Source organism: Alligator mississippiensis, chromosome 3 (genome assembly GCF_030867095.1).
Source record: "Alligator mississippiensis isolate rAllMis1 chromosome 3, rAllMis1, whole genome shotgun sequence".
Lineage (NCBI taxonomy): Eukaryota > Metazoa > Chordata > Crocodylia > Alligatoridae > Alligator > Alligator mississippiensis.
Genome location: NC_081826.1, coordinates 136,999,826 through 137,019,342, shown reverse-complemented (window position 1 = coordinate 137,019,342; position 19,517 = coordinate 136,999,826). Strand labels below are relative to the sequence as shown.

The following is a 19,517-nucleotide window of genomic DNA, read 5'->3' as shown; positions in this document are numbered from 1 at the left end:
GAGGATTTACTGTGTATCAGTAACTATAGTTACTGTCTGCAGCAAATGGAAGATAAATGGCAATACCTTCGCCTTCAATGAGGAGTAAAGTAGTGTGGGTTAGCATCCACTTATCACAGAGTAAAAATGTGTGTGTGCACACAGGCATACAGCTACTGTGGAGCAGTTGGCATTCAGTAACAACTGGCTTCCTTGGACCTCATGGTAAGTTGTTCATATGCCCATACCCTCAGTGACATAATTTTCTCTCCATTAATGGTAATGTTGCCAATTGTTCAGTTCTAGAGTCTTCCAGGCTGGACTCTTATTGAATTTTTAATGTGAAATACAAATAGAAATTAAAAAGAACTGACCTTATTTATGAAAAAGAAACAGGGCATATGAGTCAAAGTGTTTTGGCCATAGCTGAGTGCAGAAACAAAAGTAACAAATTCCAACGGTAAAAATTTTTTCCCATTTTTTAAACAGCCAGACATCAGAAATAATTGTGGCTTGAAAGGAGAAAAATCAGGAATGAATTTAAGCTTCCCTACTCCTTGTGTTGGTAGACTATGTCTAGATTATAAAGAAGAAACCTTTGAAGTTCTTTCATTAAGAATCTTGAAACTTAGTTTATTTAAATCCATTTTAATACATGAAACATGAAAGCATGCATGGCACATAATATCCATGAGATTGTAAAGCAGTGATTCTCAACCAGGGCTACAGCATCCTGGGGTGCTTTGAGATCTTTTCAAGGGTGCCATAAGGCGCCACACAATGTTAGGACTGTTAGGTGTGCAAACAAGATTCATAAAATAAGTCCAGAGATTTCAAATAGGAATCCAGAGTGTCAAAATCATTCAGACCTGTTGTGATCTGAGTTCTTTGTAACAGAAACATTGCTCTACTATTTTTTTGTAGTAAAAATATTGAAAATAAAGGGCTGGCATTTGCCAAGTGGTGCCTCAAGCCTATTGAGGAGCATCCCCAGCTTGTTAAAGGGTGACTTGAGTCTAAAATGGTTGAGAACCGTTGCTATAAGGTTTTTGTGCAGGAATTCTCTTATTCTGTTTGTATGCAATGGAGCCCCAAATTCAACTAGGGCCAGTAAATGCTATTGTAGTTCAATAAATAATAATGAATAACATTATCCCTCACAGTCTATTAGTGCAGTGGTGCTCAACCTTTTGGGTCCGCAGGGCAAATGAGTGTCACAGGGCTTGTATGTGGGTGAGATCAAGCCCTGTGGGCCTAGCCCTCCTGCTCCCTGTATGCTGGGATTGGGTCCTGGGGGCCCAGTGAAACTCCCTCCTACCTCCCATGCACTCGGGTTGGGTCCCAGGGGCCCAGCACCACCCCCTCCCAGCTTCTGCATCCCAGGATTAGGCTCTGGGGCCCAGCACTGCCTCGGCCCAGCCCTGTGTGCAGGGCTTGGGGCTCCCCACAGGCCTGGAGATTTGGCAGTAAGGGAGTGGTGCCACCACTTTCCCACTACCAAATTTCTGCTTGGTGGGCTGGATGATAGGCATTGCAGGCCAGAGGTTGAGTACCTCTGTATTAGTGCATCTTTATTGGTTATACATCTACCATAGTTCTAAAAATGTTACTAGATAATATTTATTTGGAAAACAATTGCATATTTGTTTTATTGATATTCCTTTTTAGGCTGATGCCACAGAAATATAATTTCATATTGCTATTATGAAAGCTATTTCACTGATACTCTCCAGGCAATGGGGTTAGGATCAATAAGAGGGAGAGATATCATGGATGAATTACCATATGCATCATAGACTTGGGGAGGAAAAGTGGGCTGGAACATCCTGCAGCCTCACTAGTTGCTGACAAGTATAGAAAGAGTAGATAGGATTAGTTTCAATTACATGGCAATTAATAACACCATTGAATTAACATACAGAAAAAAAATCAAAACTGTAAATAGCTATACCTAAAGTAGTAGATGGGTGCAAAGATTTCCAGATTCTATTTTGATATGGAGGTGTTTGATGGTGTTTTTAATCTCTTCTGAAAAAATCATGTATCCTCCTGCCCATGATTTCATGATGTGAGAAGTAGTGCTAGTATATGCTGTGCCACAAGGCACAGGCACTCTTATTCCTGGGGTGCCAACTTCTGGGGCTGTACAGTTTTACTCAATGCATCTCACTCACAGGGCATACCCCTTGACTTGCCTGCTATCTTTTGATCTTGTAAATTAGAGGTAGGGTCCTTGGTTATATGTAATAGCTCTCATGAGGTTTGTGTACAGCGGGTGTTTGGGGGCTCTTCCTCCCCTTTCATCCCTTCCACACACAACCAGGTCTTGAATTGGGATCCATGCCCTTGTCCTCTGATGTGCAGGGTTCTGGGCTGTTAACTCAATAGGTGAGCACCTTAGTTAACTGTGCTCAGCAGAAATTAATTAAATTCATCAGGCAATGGATAAATCAATTTCAATAAATAAAATATTTACATGATTTTGGATCAATTAATGAGCAACCTATTCTGTACAGTCTCGTGGTATCAATTCATTAATTTAATCAACTCATAAATAAATTAAATCTTCAACAAATATATCGTTCACATGCCTCCAAATCAATTCTTGGCTCAATTCATCAAATCAATTATGCCCAGCAATTCATTTCACCTTCTGGTCAGTGGGAACATCAATTCCCCTTTTAACTTAAGTTGGTTTACATGTCCTAAGATCCACCCAAAACAAATAAACAGCATGCTCATCGTTCCCCTGTGTCTTCACATCACTTATACCGGCCACCTGTGCAGTTCGCTCTGTATTGGCTTCAGCAGGTGATATCTCTCATAATTCACCCCTGCTGCTCCTCTCTGGTGTCAAGTCCCCTGAGGCTGAAAGCAGTCTCTTCACTTTCTCAGGCAATGTTCAGAGTCCCGCTGCTGCGGACCTCCCTGTGCTGACTTCCTCCTTCCTCTTATGGTGTAGGACCATACCCACCACCAGAGATAGGTCCAGTACCACCAGGCATGACAGTCTGAGCCCTCTACAGACCTGGTCTTATAGGCCAACAGCTTGGCCCTAGTACCTGCACACCCTCCTGATCTCACCCGCCATGTCTTTTTCTTATGAAAGGAGCAGGAGTTCCCTTGGTGTAACAGGGCTCTGCAAAAGTTAAACTACATTGCCATTAAGTAGCTTACGGTAGACAATAATCTACAATTAACAGAAGGACAGTAGTAAGACAGAGGAGGTAACAGTACCACTCTACTCACAGCTCTCAAGGCCTCAGCCAAGATACTGTTTGCTGTTCTGGTCTCCTCAATTTAAGAAGGATGTGGAGAAACTAGGCAGGATCCAGAAGTGGGCAGTAAAGGATGAAGGAGAGAATAAAAGAACTAGATATAGTTAGTGTAGCAAAAAGGAGATTAAGGAGAGACAAGATAGCAGTTTTCAATTATTTTAAAGGCTGCCATAAAGAGGAGGAAGAGAAATTGTTCTCCCTTGCTGCAGAGGGCAGGAAATGAAACAGTGGGTTCATACTGCAGCAAAGCAGATGAAATCTCAAAGGGAAAAAAAAACAAAAAACCTTCTTAACTGTCAGAACAGTAGGACAGAGAACCAAGCTACTAAGGCGAGCTGTGCAGTCTCTTTCATTGGAGGCTGTTAAGAGGCCAGATAAACATCTGTCTGGGTTTATATAGGAATACAGTATCTTGGACCAGATGCCATTTCCACTCCTTTTATTCTATTATTCTGAGACAAAATTAACAATATTTTCCTTTATTTTGTACCTGGCTTGTTACAAGTGTAGCAAAATGGCAACAGGTGAGTTTATTTTCATTGGCTGGTTAAAAATAAAATGTTTGCTCATGTTCTCATGTCTTCCCAAATGCATTTTCTCAAAGATCATGCAATAAAGCTGCAGAAAGGATCACAGTTCTCTGTTCTAGGATCAAGCAGTCCTGCAAAGTGATGACATCTCATTTATAAAACATGCTTCATTATCAAACAGAAGAAGAGGGAAATGGGAGACATGCAAAGCTGTTTGCTAGACAGGTTTTACACTAACAAAGAGCATATTTCCTTATAGATTAAAAAGGCAGAGGAAACAGAAACCCTTAGCTTCCCCTACCCGGTAGTTATCAGTGTTATGCTTGTCATGAGATGTTCTTCAATACATTTTTTTAAATCATACATTATATGAATTGGGTCAGTAGAACAGTTCAAGTAAATGGCTGAACTTGATGATATCATCACATGGACAGGATTATATTAAGGAAAGCAGACAATGCCAGTCATTGCCAGAGAAATGTGAGCATTCTGGAGGATTGACTTAAGTCAGTGATTCTCAACTAGGGTGCCAGGGCACCCTGGGGTACTAGCTAAATCCTTTGAAGGGTGCCACAAGGTGTGAGGGGATAAGTGAGGTTTGAGAAGATAAGTAGATAAGTGCAGGCTCAGGCTTGTCCCTGCCTGGCCGATCCCCCACCTCCACTGACTGAACCCTCTGCAGTGAGATAAGCACTGTAATATATAAATAATTTTTTGACATTGGATGCTAATCTATTCACAAAACTTATGGAGGCATGCCTCGCATCCAGAAAGGTTGAGAGCCACGGGCTTAGGTGAAAAGTTTGCCTCCTTACCACCAGAAAGTTAGACTATGCTTAAAACTAGGATCTGCAAACAAAATATCAGCAATCCAGTCTGCCCAGAAGCTCATCCAGTATTTTCCTTTTCTTACCATTCACCATCACTTTCCCTATCTGACAAGAAAAAAAACAAACCCTTATCTTCATATATAGTTTTAGTCAGGTGTTGCTATGAATGCCTGCTTGATACTTGCCTTGACAACAAACACTGTGATTCTATCCTCTTTCTCTCTGTAGGCAGATGTTGGGCTGGAGTCATAGTAGGACGATGTCCAGTGTTACAGGAATAAACTCTGCAAGACATAGGGGTGTTGTGCAGGAGAGGAAGGAGCACTGCCACAGATAACACTTCTCACAACACTTACACATATCAGGGAGGAGAACTTTGCAGCATTACTTGGGCCATGCCCTCTGCCCCCTCCCCCCCCCCACACACACACACACACACATACATACTGAGGATTTGGGAGAAAGTGGGGTAGACATGGCTGGTGGCTGTACACCTGCAAAATGGCAGAGAGAGAAAATATCTTACACTGCTATCTGACCCTCAGAATGTATTCAGTTGCAAATTACTGCCAAATATAGGGTTTAACTCCACTTTAGATACCCACAAACAAACCTCTTCAAACTCAGCTTACAGCACTGAAAAGTAACAGTATCAGAAAAGTATTACAACTTTGGCAGCACTAAAATGCTTTTTATTCAGGGTTTCAGGCATCAATTTTGTAGCCTTGTTGGTCTGAGAAAAAGGGTGTCTGTGCCAAAAAGCTTGCGAAGAAAGTTTGTTTTTTGCTACTACTAAGTTGGTCTAATAAAAAAAGACCTCCTCTAGCCCAAGAGCTTTGTGTATCTCTTTTCTTCAGGGTTATGCTCCAGATAATTCCTTGGTATTCTCCCAACTCTATTTGAGAACATCTGTGTGACTTCCCAATAGGATTTTGCTTTGACCCATTTGCACAGCCCTTTTGATTTCCTTTTCACAGACACTTGTGAAGCCTCTCTGTCAAGGCTGCAAACAAATGGATCAATTAGCACCAAGTTATTTGTAATGTGGACTGCAGGAAGTAGATTACAACTTCACCAGCTCAGCTCAGCAGCCATTACAACAAAGAGTCATTTCATTTGCATGATCCTTTATTTTATTTATTTATTTTTATTTGCAAAACCTGGGTCTTAGTTTTTGGCCAGAGAGTCAATCAATCACTAAACAAAGCTTTATTTCTGACAAAATTAAATTAATTTAGAGTAATTATGTTTACAAAGTTTAGATCCTCCAGTCTGAAAACAGAAATATGTACTTAAGTGACAACTGGTTGAATGGCAAATATCAAGCATTTAAAATAGCACTTGTTGTACATCCTGTTTGCAAGAAATCCATATTTTTTGCTTTTTAAAAGTGTTATTTTTCAAGAATTATTTGTTGAAAACATACAATTAACAAATAATTGAGTATAACTCATAGTTCACTTACAATTTGCGAATAGAAAAATTTACTATGTTCAATACCATATATTGCAAATGGCTGTTATCACATTTTGAGTATTGGAGTACTTGGCTTGAAGAACAAAGGGAAAAGCAAAGTTATAAGTGCTTGTAAAACATGGGTTGTGCATATCCATTAAGAGATTCTCCACTGGATATTTAACTAAGATCCCACATGCATATCACTTAATATATGCACCTGTTAGCATATATTAAAATAATATTCAGTCTCCAATACCTGGAATCCCAGATTTGGAAACACTTTAAAATAAAGCAGAATGCCTGGATTTTGCAGTGACTTTGGATTACAGGAGTTACAAGAGCCCATTTGATGTTTGGCACCAATGCTACTATTTGCATCACCAAATGCACAATGTAATAAAATCTCATCTCAACACCCTCCTGTTTTGAGTAAAACATTATTTTTAAAATATGCAACAGAGAATGATGATCATTACTCAGTGCATTTTGGCTGGATTTTCACCAGGACTATACATTCCCCCACAGAAATCATTCTTTAGGGGTTAGAATAGTACTATTTAAAATAGCTTGAGGAATACTCAGACGTGAGTGGAAAAAGAAGTAGTTATTTACAAATTAAGTATTAATTTCTATGGTTGTTTTAAACTTTTATATATATGCTGTGTCTTCATAGAAACACAAGGTGATTTAAGACGGTATGTTGTTGTAGAAGCAAGCAGATGACAGAATGCCAAAGAAAGAAAAGCAGCGTTGTAACCATGATGGACCAAGGTATATGTAAGTAGCTGCAATTTTTTGGTAATATTTGTTGGCATTAAAAGACATTACTAGAAAACTTTCCTTCTCATAAAGAAAAAATACAAACACAAGTACAGTCAGCCTGACTTAGAAGCTACTATATCAAGTAGGTGGCTAGACATTGTATGCAAGGAAATGATCAAGCTGAGCTCAATGGAGGAACAAGCTGTGGACTGGAATGAGTGATTATGTTCTACCAATCCTTTTGTCAGCAAAGATAGTTTAGGAGACAAAAAAACAGCTGTTGAAGAAAAGCTCCCAGGATGAGCAAAATACTCCATTTTATAGTACCTGAGTGCTTTTTTATTTTTATTTTTTTTAAACCTATTCTGGTTGCACAATTGAAACCTAAGTCTGTTAGACTAGAATGAAGATGTTCTTCTTGCCAACCAGCTGCTGCTGCTTCTCTGTGTGTTTTTTTAACATGAGCTTAGAGTACAAATTTCTTATTCAAAGCATATATGTCTTGCCTAACTTGATGTGATGAATGTGTTATTAGACTGACTGGACTGAACATTATTTTTTCTGTTCTACTGACAAAAGTAATGGGAAATGGTGATAATTACATCGAATAGCTTCCTTACTTCCTAGGCCTTTTTAATTCCATGACAGAATTCATGCTCGTCAGAGATGACAGGTGATCAGAATGGCACAATGAGTTTTTATGCATGCCCAGTGGGAACCTTTCTTATACAAATTGGCATGTTGGGCTTATCTGAGTTCTAATTTAATATAATTTTATATGTTTTGAAAAAAAAAAGCAGGGCATTGCTTACTTTTTTTTTATTTAGCAAACCTGACTTCCCTTTTATTTAAAGTCCTTCTTGCCCCTTACTTCAAACTGATTCAGAGGAAGAATTGCAGCCCACAAAGGTTTGTATCACCGAGATGGCTGTTCTCATTTTTTGGAATCCAAGCCTGTATGCCCTGTAGAGGGAGCTCTATGGCTCTACTGAGACATGTTGCAGTTAATAGATTCCTACAAACATTGGCTTCCACCAAGGTAAAGTGCCACAATCAGGTTTTGGCTGAGGAGTGCCAAGCAACCCAGAAGAACAGCAAGGTGGTTGGTAGTCCAGGAAGCTTGCTGCTGTCTGTGCTGAGTTTATGATGTGTGGAAGGAGTCCCTCTTCCTGAGTGATCCCTCATTACTTCCATCTGGGGTTAGGGCTGTATCTGCCCTGCCTGTACTTAGGCTCATTACACTGAGGATTTGGTCCCAAACCTTTTCAGTTTCATTGATACAGAACGCATGAGCCTTGTTCATTAGGCTCATAATAAAGTTGGGGTAGGTGTTACCATGTGCAGTGGTCAAGTGCACAACATCATTAGAATGGCATATTTCACAGGTTAGAAAGTACACACTGAAAGCATGGTGATGAGTAGAGTTTGAGCATAACATCAGTACGTGAAAGCATAAGTGGAAAGGTAGGTTGCAGAAAGTACAATAGTCATCTCTATTTGCTTGCATACTCTTAAGCATTTATTATTTTTATCTTACTTTACAGATAAGCTCTTGTGGTTCAGGGCTAGATAGATTCCTTGCTTTTTAGTTTGTTCCATTTCATCTTTCTTTGGGTATCTTGGAAGGAGAAGGGGGGAGGGAGCAGCTAGGCTTTCTTGTGTTTTACCCTCAATCTCCCCCTGCTACAATGGCTTTCAGTGTTTGCTGCCTCATGATTCTCCACAACTTGATCTCTTCAAATCAAGAGCTTATGTCTCTGTGGGAGATGTGCTTTAGTCAAACAGAAATTACTAAGCTTTTTGCATGAAATTTAACAGCCTGTGATGCACAGACTACCAGATGGGATAACTGAGTGGGCCCCTAAAATCTATGGGCACATCTAGATGAGTGGGAACATGCACATTGCAGCACCTCAAAAGCTTTTGAGACACCGCAAAATGTACACGGTGCATGTGAAAAGGTTCTCCATGCTGCATATTTGCAGTGCAGAGCCAAAATTAGATACCAGGAAATCCCGGTATCTAAAAAAAATGTGACAAAAGAAAAGCAGTGCAGTACACATGGCTCCAGAGTGCACTGCCTGAAACCAGAGCCTGGACAGCCAGAGCCATGCTCCAGCTGCTGACCAGACTCTGCATGTCTGGATCACTGCCACTGCAGCCCTGGGAGGTCCCCAGGACCCCAGGTGAGGATGCTGGGGCCAGCCCAGGTGCTGACCCCAGCCTCCCCTACTCCACCTGGGGCAATTTGCTGTGCATGTGCAGGGGCGTTCCCTGGGGACAAGTAGCACTGGCACAACTATGTACCACTGCTATTCATCCCCAGGAAACTACACGTGCGTGCTCGTGGGGATGCGTGGATGTGCAGTATGTGGCACCACAGATTTGTCTGCACACACCACACATGCAGGTGTTCCCTGTACAGCGTGGGAGGGTTTTTTGGCTCTGGGAGATCCTGGGGTCAAAAAAACCCATGCCAAAATAAAGTGGGGTGGCACATATGGAGGCAGTGTGTGCCACCCAAAATGGGAGCCTGGCCAACCAGAGCCACACTTTGGATCTTGGACAGGATTCCTTCTGTGGCTGCAGCCCCAGAAGGCTCCCAGGTAAGGCTGCTGGCCCCAGTCTCCCCTACCCCCCCCCCAGGGTAACCTGCCACATGCCAGAGCGTGCGTGGCACAGATGTTCCCTGGGAACAAGTAGCAGAGGCACAAGATGTGCCACTGCTACTTGTCCCCAGGGAAACAAATGTCCACACTCCTCTGGACATGTCCTATGAGTCCACCCCAGACTCTGCGTGGCTTAGAGAGCAGCCTCTGCAGTGAGACAGTGTCATCTGCTTGAGCCTTACAATCACCAGTGCAAAAGAAAATGGGTATCACAGTTCACCAAGCCAGCCAGCCTGAGTAGAGCCAGGAGTGGGACTGGGCATTGCAGGGGTAGGGGGTCAGAAGCCATATACAAAGTCAGGGCCAGGACCCAGGAATAAGCAGCAGCCTAATTACCAAATCTGAGGGACAATCCAAGAACAAAACTAAACTGGGGTCAGGAGCCAGAAAACAAGTCTGCAAGGAAATCCAAAGCTGAATTCCAGGAACAAGCCAAAAGCAAGGTCAAGAACTAAGAAAGCAAAAGCTGTTGCTAGGGTAGAAACTACCCAGAAACTGGAAACCAGTAGGCTGTGCAGCAAGGCTCAGGTGCTGGAGAAGTTATTTAAAAGCAGCCCCACAACCAAAGAGAAGGGGCCTAGAGTTAGCTGGCCTTGATTAGCTGTTACTTTTAACAAGGGCTGCAGGCCGACTGAGCCTCACAGAGCTGACCTGAGCTTCAGGGCAGGAGCCTTACAATAGATCTGCCATCCCTCATAAGAACAGAATGTCTGCTATTGCCATCCTGAAATCACTCTTATCACCAAACAAGCTGTAAGGTAAAAGCCAAAACAGGTTGCATATTGCATAAGACAAAAAAAAAAAGGAAAAGGTTGTTGGATTGAGAGACAGATGTACACAAATACCTCACTGCTCCTCTCAAACCCAGGGGTTGGCAACCTATGGCCTGCAGAGCCATTTGATCTGACCCACAGATAGCGGGCAGGAATTAGTGACACAAGCTCTTCCCGTGCTCTCTTGGGGAGAAGCAGCAGCTGGATCCCAGCACCCACCAACCTGCCTGCCTCTGATCCTTCATTCTTGCCAACAACCTGAAAAGGTTGCCAAACCTGTCCTAACCTGAAGCAGCTTTCCAAGTTCTTTCTGTTTCTAGCAGCTAGCAATCCTGCTAACTTCAAATGATCCTCCAGCATCCCCGGGTAGAGCCACACAACAAGGGAAGGAACAGGAATTCCAGAATAGGGATAGAGATCCAGACCAAAGCCAGGAGATCTGAAGGAGGCAACTATAGGCTATAGCTGTATGGGACCAGGACAAAGGCAATCACCAAAGCCATAAGGCAGCTCGCCTGGGTGGTGCAGACCACGGGTGAGCACCGTGCTTCAGCCCACACCCACTGGTCCAACCCCAGCCAGGGTGCACAGCTGCCAACAGGGCTGCTTCGCTCTCCTCACCTCCAGCAGCAGCTCCTCCTCCTGCTTTGCTTCTCTGGGCTGGGAGAAAGCTTTAGCCAAGTGGCTCCTGCCCTAGTACACAAGGTTCTGGCTCCAGATCCTGGCTGCCTTCCACCTACTCCACTCATCCACCCCAAGCTGCCAAATGTGTGGAAAGCAGCTGGGAGCTGGAGCTGGATTCCTGTGTGCTGGGGCAGGAGCCGCCCAGCTGAAGCTTTCTTCCAGCCCAGAGTGGCACAGCAGAGTAGGAGGATGAGCAACTGCTGGAGGCAAGGGGAGCCAAGCAGCAGCCACACCAGGAGTAGTCCTGCTGGCAGCTGTGTGCACTGGCCAGGGCTGGGCCATTGGGCACAGGCTGAAGCATGGTGCGGGCTGCCTTGGGTGGAGTTCAGCCTCATGCAGAGCACTGTTAGGCAGCCAAAGGCTGGATCTAATCAATTAGCAGGTGCCCTCCTGCAGGCCATATCTAATCAGTTGGCAGGCCAGGTCTTGTGTGCAGGCCATATTTTGCCTACCCATGATCTATTCTAGGTACTGTCTGGAGTTGGGCAGTTGTGTACATATCCAGCAATAAAGATTTACAGGATTTTTTACAGAAGAAATCTAGGCACCAACAGACTCTAGGTACCTATAAGGAGAGGAAGCAGCTGAGTGGGGGCTTATGAATGCAGTACTAACTAAATGCGTAGTAACTAGAGTTACTGCACAGTAGCACCAGTAAACACCTTTTTAATGACACTTCTGAGCAGTAACCTAATAATACTATTGCACAGCAGCATATTAGCACTGTCTGTTTGGCTTAATGAGCATTGGCTACTGTGCATTAAGTGGCACCTAAATGGAGTGATTTTGATGCATAAGGGCAGCATTCATTTCTTGCTGCCTAGATGACCTGATTTGTTCATCTACATGATCATCTAAGTCCCAAAAATACTACCTATGCACCTGTTGTCACGCATTCCTGCATGTGTAGCCCTTCACAAGCAGACAACTATGCATGGCTTTGCAATTGTGCAAACTGAGCGTGCACAGTAGGATGTGAACTAGATTGGCAACTGGTACGTAAGTGGCTTCTTGGGACTTAAGACAACCAAAAATACCATGCAAATGACCCAATCTGGGCATCTGGATGACAAGAAAAGAGTAGGGTGCCACCCTAAGTACCTGCACAATAGCCTAATAATAATGTGCAGTACTGTACTAGCACTGTCCATGTTATGACATGTTATGCGCAATGTTATTAGGCTACTGAGCATTAGGTGTCTTGTGTAAGATGCAAATCTATCCCTCCTTCTGCCTGACTTCAGCCTAACAGGACTAACTACCTCTCCTTAAATACAAAGAACAGAGAAGGGAAAAGGAAGGGAAAGGGTAGTGCTGAGAATGGCAGAGGTAAAATGAAGAGAAAAACAAAGCAGAAAGCTCATAGGAACATGGGGGTCATAAAAGTTAATCCAGGTAATGAGATAAGAATCCATAGTCTTAGACCATACTGAACACAATTTGGCATGTGGATGATTTCTTGTTCTGCAGTTGTGTGTTCAACTTGGTTTTTAAAGTTTTGCTGCATACGAACAGATACTCTGAAGTCAGTAATTGAACGTATAGGGAAGTTAAAGTGTTGTGCCACAGGCCTTTGTGTATTTCTTTACTAGATGTCAGATCTATATCTATGATACTCTTTCATGTAGGGATTGATCTCCCTGTTTTTCCAATGTAGACAGACAATATATAGAATGTAGCAGGAGTATATCACGCAGACTTACAAAGATCACCGTGGTTTTTCTACTGGTGTGAATCATTCCACTTCTCTGAGACCCTGATGCATTGCTCTTTATCACACATAATCATTTACATCAGCAAAAAGTTCATGGAAAAATATTACTAGTGTGGTTTTGTAGTATTTAAGACCTGCTTTACATTAGTGCAAATGGCTACACAGGCTGTGAGGCAAGGGTGGTACTGGACTCTTGAGTCAGGCAAAATGTCTTCAGGACTTTGGCAGGCAAAGCCCCTCTGCTACCCACACACCCAAAGAAGACTATAAGGTAAAACTCCAGAACTGAATCTTTTGACATTAGAATGCTTTGGAATGAGAAGACAATAAGCAACAAACTATTATTTTCTGTGCTGCCCTAGGGTAGTTACCACTGGTGCCAAACAACTTTCTCCAAATACATATTAATGCTTTGTTTCATAAGCAAGCCTTGCAATCTGACCCTTGCAGTCTAGCATTCCTACATGCTGAGCAGTCTACCACAGAATCCTGGTTGAATAATATTTTATAATCAAAATTCTGGCTCCTCTTTTATGGCCCTTGATCCACTCAGCCAATTCAATTTCCACTTAAGATACTTTTCAGTGTGAGCTGTGATTGTTTTTCTCCCAAGAGATTTGCTGTTAAAACTTTTTAAAGTCATTCTGCCCTAGTTTTCAGTCATAATTCTGAACTGATCAAACTAGCAGTGGCTAGAATGGCCAAGTTAACCTCCAGTTATTGTGGACACTGTTCCAAGGTGTTCCTTCATCTTTCCTAAAAACCATCAGGTGGGATGTTTAGATTTGTTTTCATGTTAGAATGAGTTTGAATGACAATTATCATACTCTAAGAAGGGCAGTACATTTACCGAAAAGAGGCAGTGTTATTTTGACTGAGATAAAAAGATAATGAATGTTTTGTTTATTAAAATATAGTCAATTTTATGTTGGAGGTTGAGCTGCAAATAAAATTGTAGTAATGCATCTGTGTGTAATACAGCATGAATCAAATAATATGGATTTTATTGTAACGTAGTTCAAGATATGGATCAGAGATAAAGGCTGGTTCTTCTGAGAGCTGTAAGTCTGTTCCAGATTTCAAAGTTATTACTGTCTTCTTGACTGACAAGAAAGATTGAAAAATGTGGTGGCTGTTGGCAGTAAAGGAAGCTGCTATTTTTTCATATGCAAAATTACTTATAGTTTATCTATCTTTCATGTAAGAAATAGAAAATATTCAAGAGTGACTTTGTGATTTACTACCTGCATATAGCTGCTGGACTGGAAATCTGCATTTCAAATTAACTTGGGATGCCTACACAGGACAGCAGAGGTTGACCACGTGGCAGAAATTATACAACTAGCTTCAGAGACGATAAATGATGTGTTGCTACATTCATGATGGCCGCTGATGGCCATCTGAAATAACAGGCAACATTACATTGATGAAGGATCTCTCTATTGTAACCATCAATTGGAAATAACAGTCGTGCTGGGTGCTAATTATCCAGTGAGAAGATTTTAAGGGTGGGAAAAAATCTGAGAACGTTCAGCTGAGCCTAGTGAGTTTTGTTAGACAATCATTTGAAGAAAAAATTCCAGCATAAAATCAATTGTGGCTTCCAGTGCTTACCTTCCAAAACACTAGAAAAATGTTTCTATTAGTTAAGACTGATTGCAGCAAAGCCAATCACAGAGGCCCCACAATGTAAGGATTTGGAGAATACAATATATATATATGTGTGTGGTAGGCCCACACTCACAGGGATGCTGCTGTCCTGCATTGCCCACCTAAGCATGCTGCACCAGGGTCTACTTTCCTGCCATGACTTGGTGTTACCTGAGTTTTTGCTGGAAGATGTTATTCAGTGTTCTTTGAGGACTCTGGGCACCTTGGCTGGTGCTTCTTCTGTGGGGCTCCTTACTTCCCCTTCACACCACCCTTTTCCACTTGGGTGTTCTGGTTTGGGTCCTGGCAGGATCTGGGTATGCCACAAACATTGTCCACTCCTGCGAGAACTCTCTCTGTGCCCCTTAGCAGACTGGTGGTCCCGGTGTCTCCAGTTGAAAATAAAATTCGCAAATCAACAATACATGAACAGAAATTCCTTCCAGGACACGAATGAGCAGGGCACTGATGCTTGCTGTATCTGGTGCCTCTTCTTGGTGTCCCTCCTATGTGTGGCATGTTCTGTATGGCTGCTGTAGACTTGTGCCAGGGTTATATCACTAGGAGCACTGGGCTCTGGATCGGTTGGCACCTGGCCATGTTCTATAGTTTCCTGTGAGGTGTTTCTTCATGCCCTTGTGACCCTTAGGGGCCTGATGCTGGCTGAGTGTGGATTTCAGTGTATGAGGCCATATCAGTATGGCGAGCTGTACTGCCAAACTCCCTGGTGGGTCTTTCCCCTTCGCAAGTCAGTAAGGATCATAGGATCCCAGCAAGATATGCATCCAAATGTCTCTTGAAGGCATTCAAAGTACGTTCTTGAACCACCTCTGGTGGCAGTCTATTCCAAACCTTGGGAGCTCGGACAGTAAAGTTCTTCCTTATGTCCTGCTTGAAACAATCATGGAGGAGTTTGTGACCATTCAACCTTGTTATCCCTTGGGGCGCTCTGGTGAACAGACGTTCCCCCAGATCCTGGTGAGCACCCCTGATAAACTTGTAGGTGGCCACCAGGTTCCTGCTGAGCCTGAGCTTTTCCAGGCTGAAGAGTCCCGTAGCTCTCAGCCTCTCATCATAAGGTCTGTTTTCCTGACCTCTGATCATGCGTGTGGCTCTCCTTTGCACTCTCTCAAGCTTCTCCACATCCTTTTTGAATTGTGGAACCCAAAACTGGACGCAGTACTCCAGCTGCGGCCTCACCAAGGCCAAGTACAAGGGGAGAATGACGTCCCGGGATTTGCTTGAGAAGCACCTGTGGATGCAAGCCAGCGTTTTGCTCACTTTACTAGCCGCAGCATCACATTGAAGGCTCATGTTCATCTTGTGGTCAATCATGACCCCGAAGTCCTTTTTGTCCATAGTGCTAGCCAGCATAGCACTGCCGAGCCTATAAGCATGCTGTGGGTTTTTTCTCCCAAGGTGGAGAACCTTACATTTTTCAGTGTTAAACACCATCAGGTTCTCATCCGCCCATTTCCTGAACCTGTCAAGGTCTGACTGGATCACCCTCCTGTCCTCAGGTCTGGATCTTCACCCCAGAGTTTGGTGTCGTCGGCGAACTTGGCCAGTCCGCTTCTGACACCAATGTCCACATCATTAATGAAGATGTTAAATAGTATAGGCCCTAGGACAGAGCCTTGAGGGACCCCACTGGTCACAGAGCACCACAACAATTGCTAAAAGGGAAGCTCAGGTAGAGAGGGAGAATCATCCCAGTGTCTGGGAACTCCTCTCTCCTCCTTTTCTTTCCCTTTTTCTTTTTTTGAGGTTTTAAGGGATTAATACTGGGGGAAAGAGTATTGGTTCCTTGGGGTTTGCTGGTCAAGATTTAGGCCTGGAAGCTTAAATGGGGTTAGAACCTGGATGTTTCTAATCCTGCCAGTTTTGGGCCAACTGTAACCATTAATAAACCTGGTTCCTTTGGAGTTTTCCTGCAGTTTTTTTTTCAGCAGGCCATATAATTGAGCCCAGAAGTGTGGGGTGCATGCAGACTGTTTGCACCCACAGTCAGTCCCCACACACATAAACAGCCTCTCTGTGGGAGCAAAGATTGCTCTGAATTGCGCCTTGCACTGCTGAAGGACCCATGCTTTCAAGCAGCTTCCCCCTAGCACAGTGCAATCTCTAGACTATGTTGTGTAGTCAGTAGTTTCACATTGCATTTGGTGTTTTTCTCCTGTTTTTTGTCTTAAATCTGTGGGGGGGGGGGTTTGGTTATGCTGCTTGTGGGGGTGGGGGGTGTTGTTTATGCAGGACACCCTAATTATTAATTTAGTGTTCCCAGATTTCTGGGTGGGGGCTTGAGCCATGGGTATAAATTTGAGGTACCCCAAAATGTGAATCTTGCCCTTGTGCTGCTGACCAATGCCCGGCAGAAGGATTATATATATTTATAAATGAATATAGCAATCACAATTTTTAAATGTAAGGTGCATTCTCAAAGGTAAATAGGGGAAACTTAAATAGCAGCAGTGGATAATGAGATTTTGTCCTGTGTCAAGATACTATGGTGACCAGACTGGCATAAAAACCTAGATTAGATTCATGCGACTGAGGTAGGGGAGAAAAGAGAGGTTATCAAATGAGATTTAAAAACTGATGACAAGCCAAGAAGGCAAAGGGCTATGAGAATTCTTTTTCAAAAGCCAAGTAGCTCAGAAGAAGAAACATTAGTGCCAACAGTGACTAGACCAGGTGTAAAGGAAGCCTGCCTTCTTGAGTAGAGGGAACAGACAGCAGGAAGAGCTGAGATCCAGTTGACTCTGAAGAGTGCAATTTTTAATTGGATCCATAGGATATTTTCCCTAGGTTCATTAAAAGGTGGAATTAGATCTGAAAACTGTTGTGTGCTGAGAAAAACCAATGAATTTAAAATAAGATATATTGACAAGCCTGGAGTCAATTACACCAGTAAGTTACTAAAATGAGATAATCATTGACTTTTAGAGAATAACTTGCTTTTTAATCTGAAGGAAATTAAACCATCATTTTTCAGAGGGATTATCACAGTAGCACTTATAATTGCCAGTACCTAACTTTCTTGTCAAAAGACCTTTCCTTCCTGGCTGAACGTCATCTGGATTAAGGATAAAATACACCTAAATATACAATCCAGGATTTTACCATCTTTGAGTGTTAATAAACCCCACAATTAGGGGACCTTCCAAAATATAAATTAAATTTAAAAATGCCCCAGTTAAAAGGATAGTGAGATGTCATGGTGAAGCAGGAAATGCCAAAATTGATGTTTCAGAGACAACTTGCACCTACTCCTATGTATGTAACCGTTAGTATCCAAACTTCCATTGTATGACCACGTTATTATTTCAGAAGGGCTCCTGCCTCATTTGGTACTTGTGAGCACATCTACACACATAAGCAGAAAGAGAAAATGTGGGGGGGGTACTGAGCATGTGCACACACATGCATGTGCACATACCTCCCTCCCCCCATGGGAAAGTCTGCAGGGGAAGGCCATGGGGGAGAGTGTGGTTGGGGCTACACTCAGGCCAGGCCAGGTCGTGGAGCAATCGGAGTCTGGTGGCTCCTCCAGGGGTGTGAGTAAGTGGCTCCCGCTGCTGCGTGCACCACAGGGGAGCCGGCGGGGGGGCAGCACATTCCCCCTGCCTTTGGCTCCCCCACGCCACACCCCTGGATGAGCTGCTGGGGCTCTGATTGTCCCATGACCCAGCCTGGCCGGGTCATGGGACAATTGGAGTCCAGCAGCTCCCTCCAGAGACATGGTACAGCACCAGGGAGCCAAGTGGGGGTGCATGCCCCACCCCCGAACTTTGTACAGGGCAAGGACAGGCCGCAGCTGCGAGCTGGGCTCAGCCTATTCCCAGCCTTCATGCCTTGCTGCTGCTGTTTTGAAAGCATCATGGCACAGCACCCTGTGCCTCGCTGCAGTGGCAGGACTCACATCACACAGTGCTGTGCCACTTTTGAAGCAGTGGCAGTGAGGTGCAGAAGCAGGGAGCAGACAGAGCCCAGCTCACAGCTGCACCCCGCCCTTGCCCCGTACAAAGATGGGGGGGGGCATTTGCCACCCCCCGCACCTTGGCTCCCCAGCACCGCGCCTCTGGAGGAGTCATCAATCTCCGATTGTCCCACGACCTGGCCTGGCTGGGGCCCCATTCACTGTGAATGGGGCCCCAGCTGGGCTGGGTCGTGGGACAACCCTCACAGTACAGCAGGGAGTGGTTCAGGGTCAGGGGTGAATGATTTTCCCCTGTCCCTACCCCACTACCTCCTGCACTGTGGGGGGTCTCGATCTATGCCCCCTCCTCCCCCCTGCCCAAGCCTAGGTAAAGAAACAGACTTACCTGCCTGTTGGGCTGGCTGCAATCCCTGGCTGCCTTCTGGTCATACCTGCTGCCCCCTGCATTTGGGTGAGGCTAAGCCTGGTTAGCCCCACTCTTCCACCGCCTATGTCTACACATGCATTAATGTGCCATCGTTACACCTGTATCGATTCAGACATACAGCACTGTAGTATGGACAATCAAGAGAGGCTTTATTTGGATTTACCTTGCAAAGGTGTGACTAGGGTAGCAACATGTACACATGTGTGTACACACACACGCACACACAAACACAGCAATGTAGACATGGCTGGCAATGGGTTTGGAGTGGTGGTAATACTGCAGCACAAGCTGTGTTCCTCAGTCAGTGAGTTTAAAGTTAAGAGAAACAGACTGTGTGTATAGCCAGCATCCTCAGTAAGGAATCTTCATTGGTTTGCTATTCTTGAGTCCTGCCTCTTCTATACTGTAAGAAATTTGCAGTGGCCAAGAGACCCAGCCTCCATCTTTTTTCCTGGCCTGATGCCCGAAGTGATCAATTCCAAAATGAAAAGGCTAGGAAGAATTCTGAGCAGCCTTTCATTTCTTCTAACCCAGAATACAATCCAAGATTTGTCAGCCTTGATATACCTAGGGTGCATCTACATGAGACATTTACTGCAGAACTGCCTAATTAGCTCTGCAATAATCTTCATAGATTTCACAGATTTCATAGACATTAGGGCTGGAAGGGACCTCGGAAGATCATCGAGTCCAGCCCCCTGCCCAAAGGGCAGGAAGTCAGTCGGGTTCATAGGAACCCAGCAAGATGAGCATCCAGTTTGCTCTTGAAGGTGTTCAATATGGGCGCTTGAACCATCTCCAGTGGCAGGCTGTTCCAGACCTT

General features: G+C 43.9%; 1 long non-coding RNA gene across 2 annotated transcripts in view; it reads left to right on the top strand.

Annotated features, from left to right (window-relative positions):
• LOC109284042 (uncharacterized) overlaps positions 1–19,517 on the top strand; it is a 58,415-nt gene that overhangs the window by 14,940 nt on the left and 23,958 nt on the right. For both annotated transcript variants that reach the window (XR_002091354.2, XR_009460878.1), the window contains exon 2: positions 6,749–6,852. This is a non-coding gene — a long non-coding RNA (uncharacterized LOC109284042). The remainder of the gene's footprint in view (positions 1–6,748; positions 6,853–19,517) is intronic.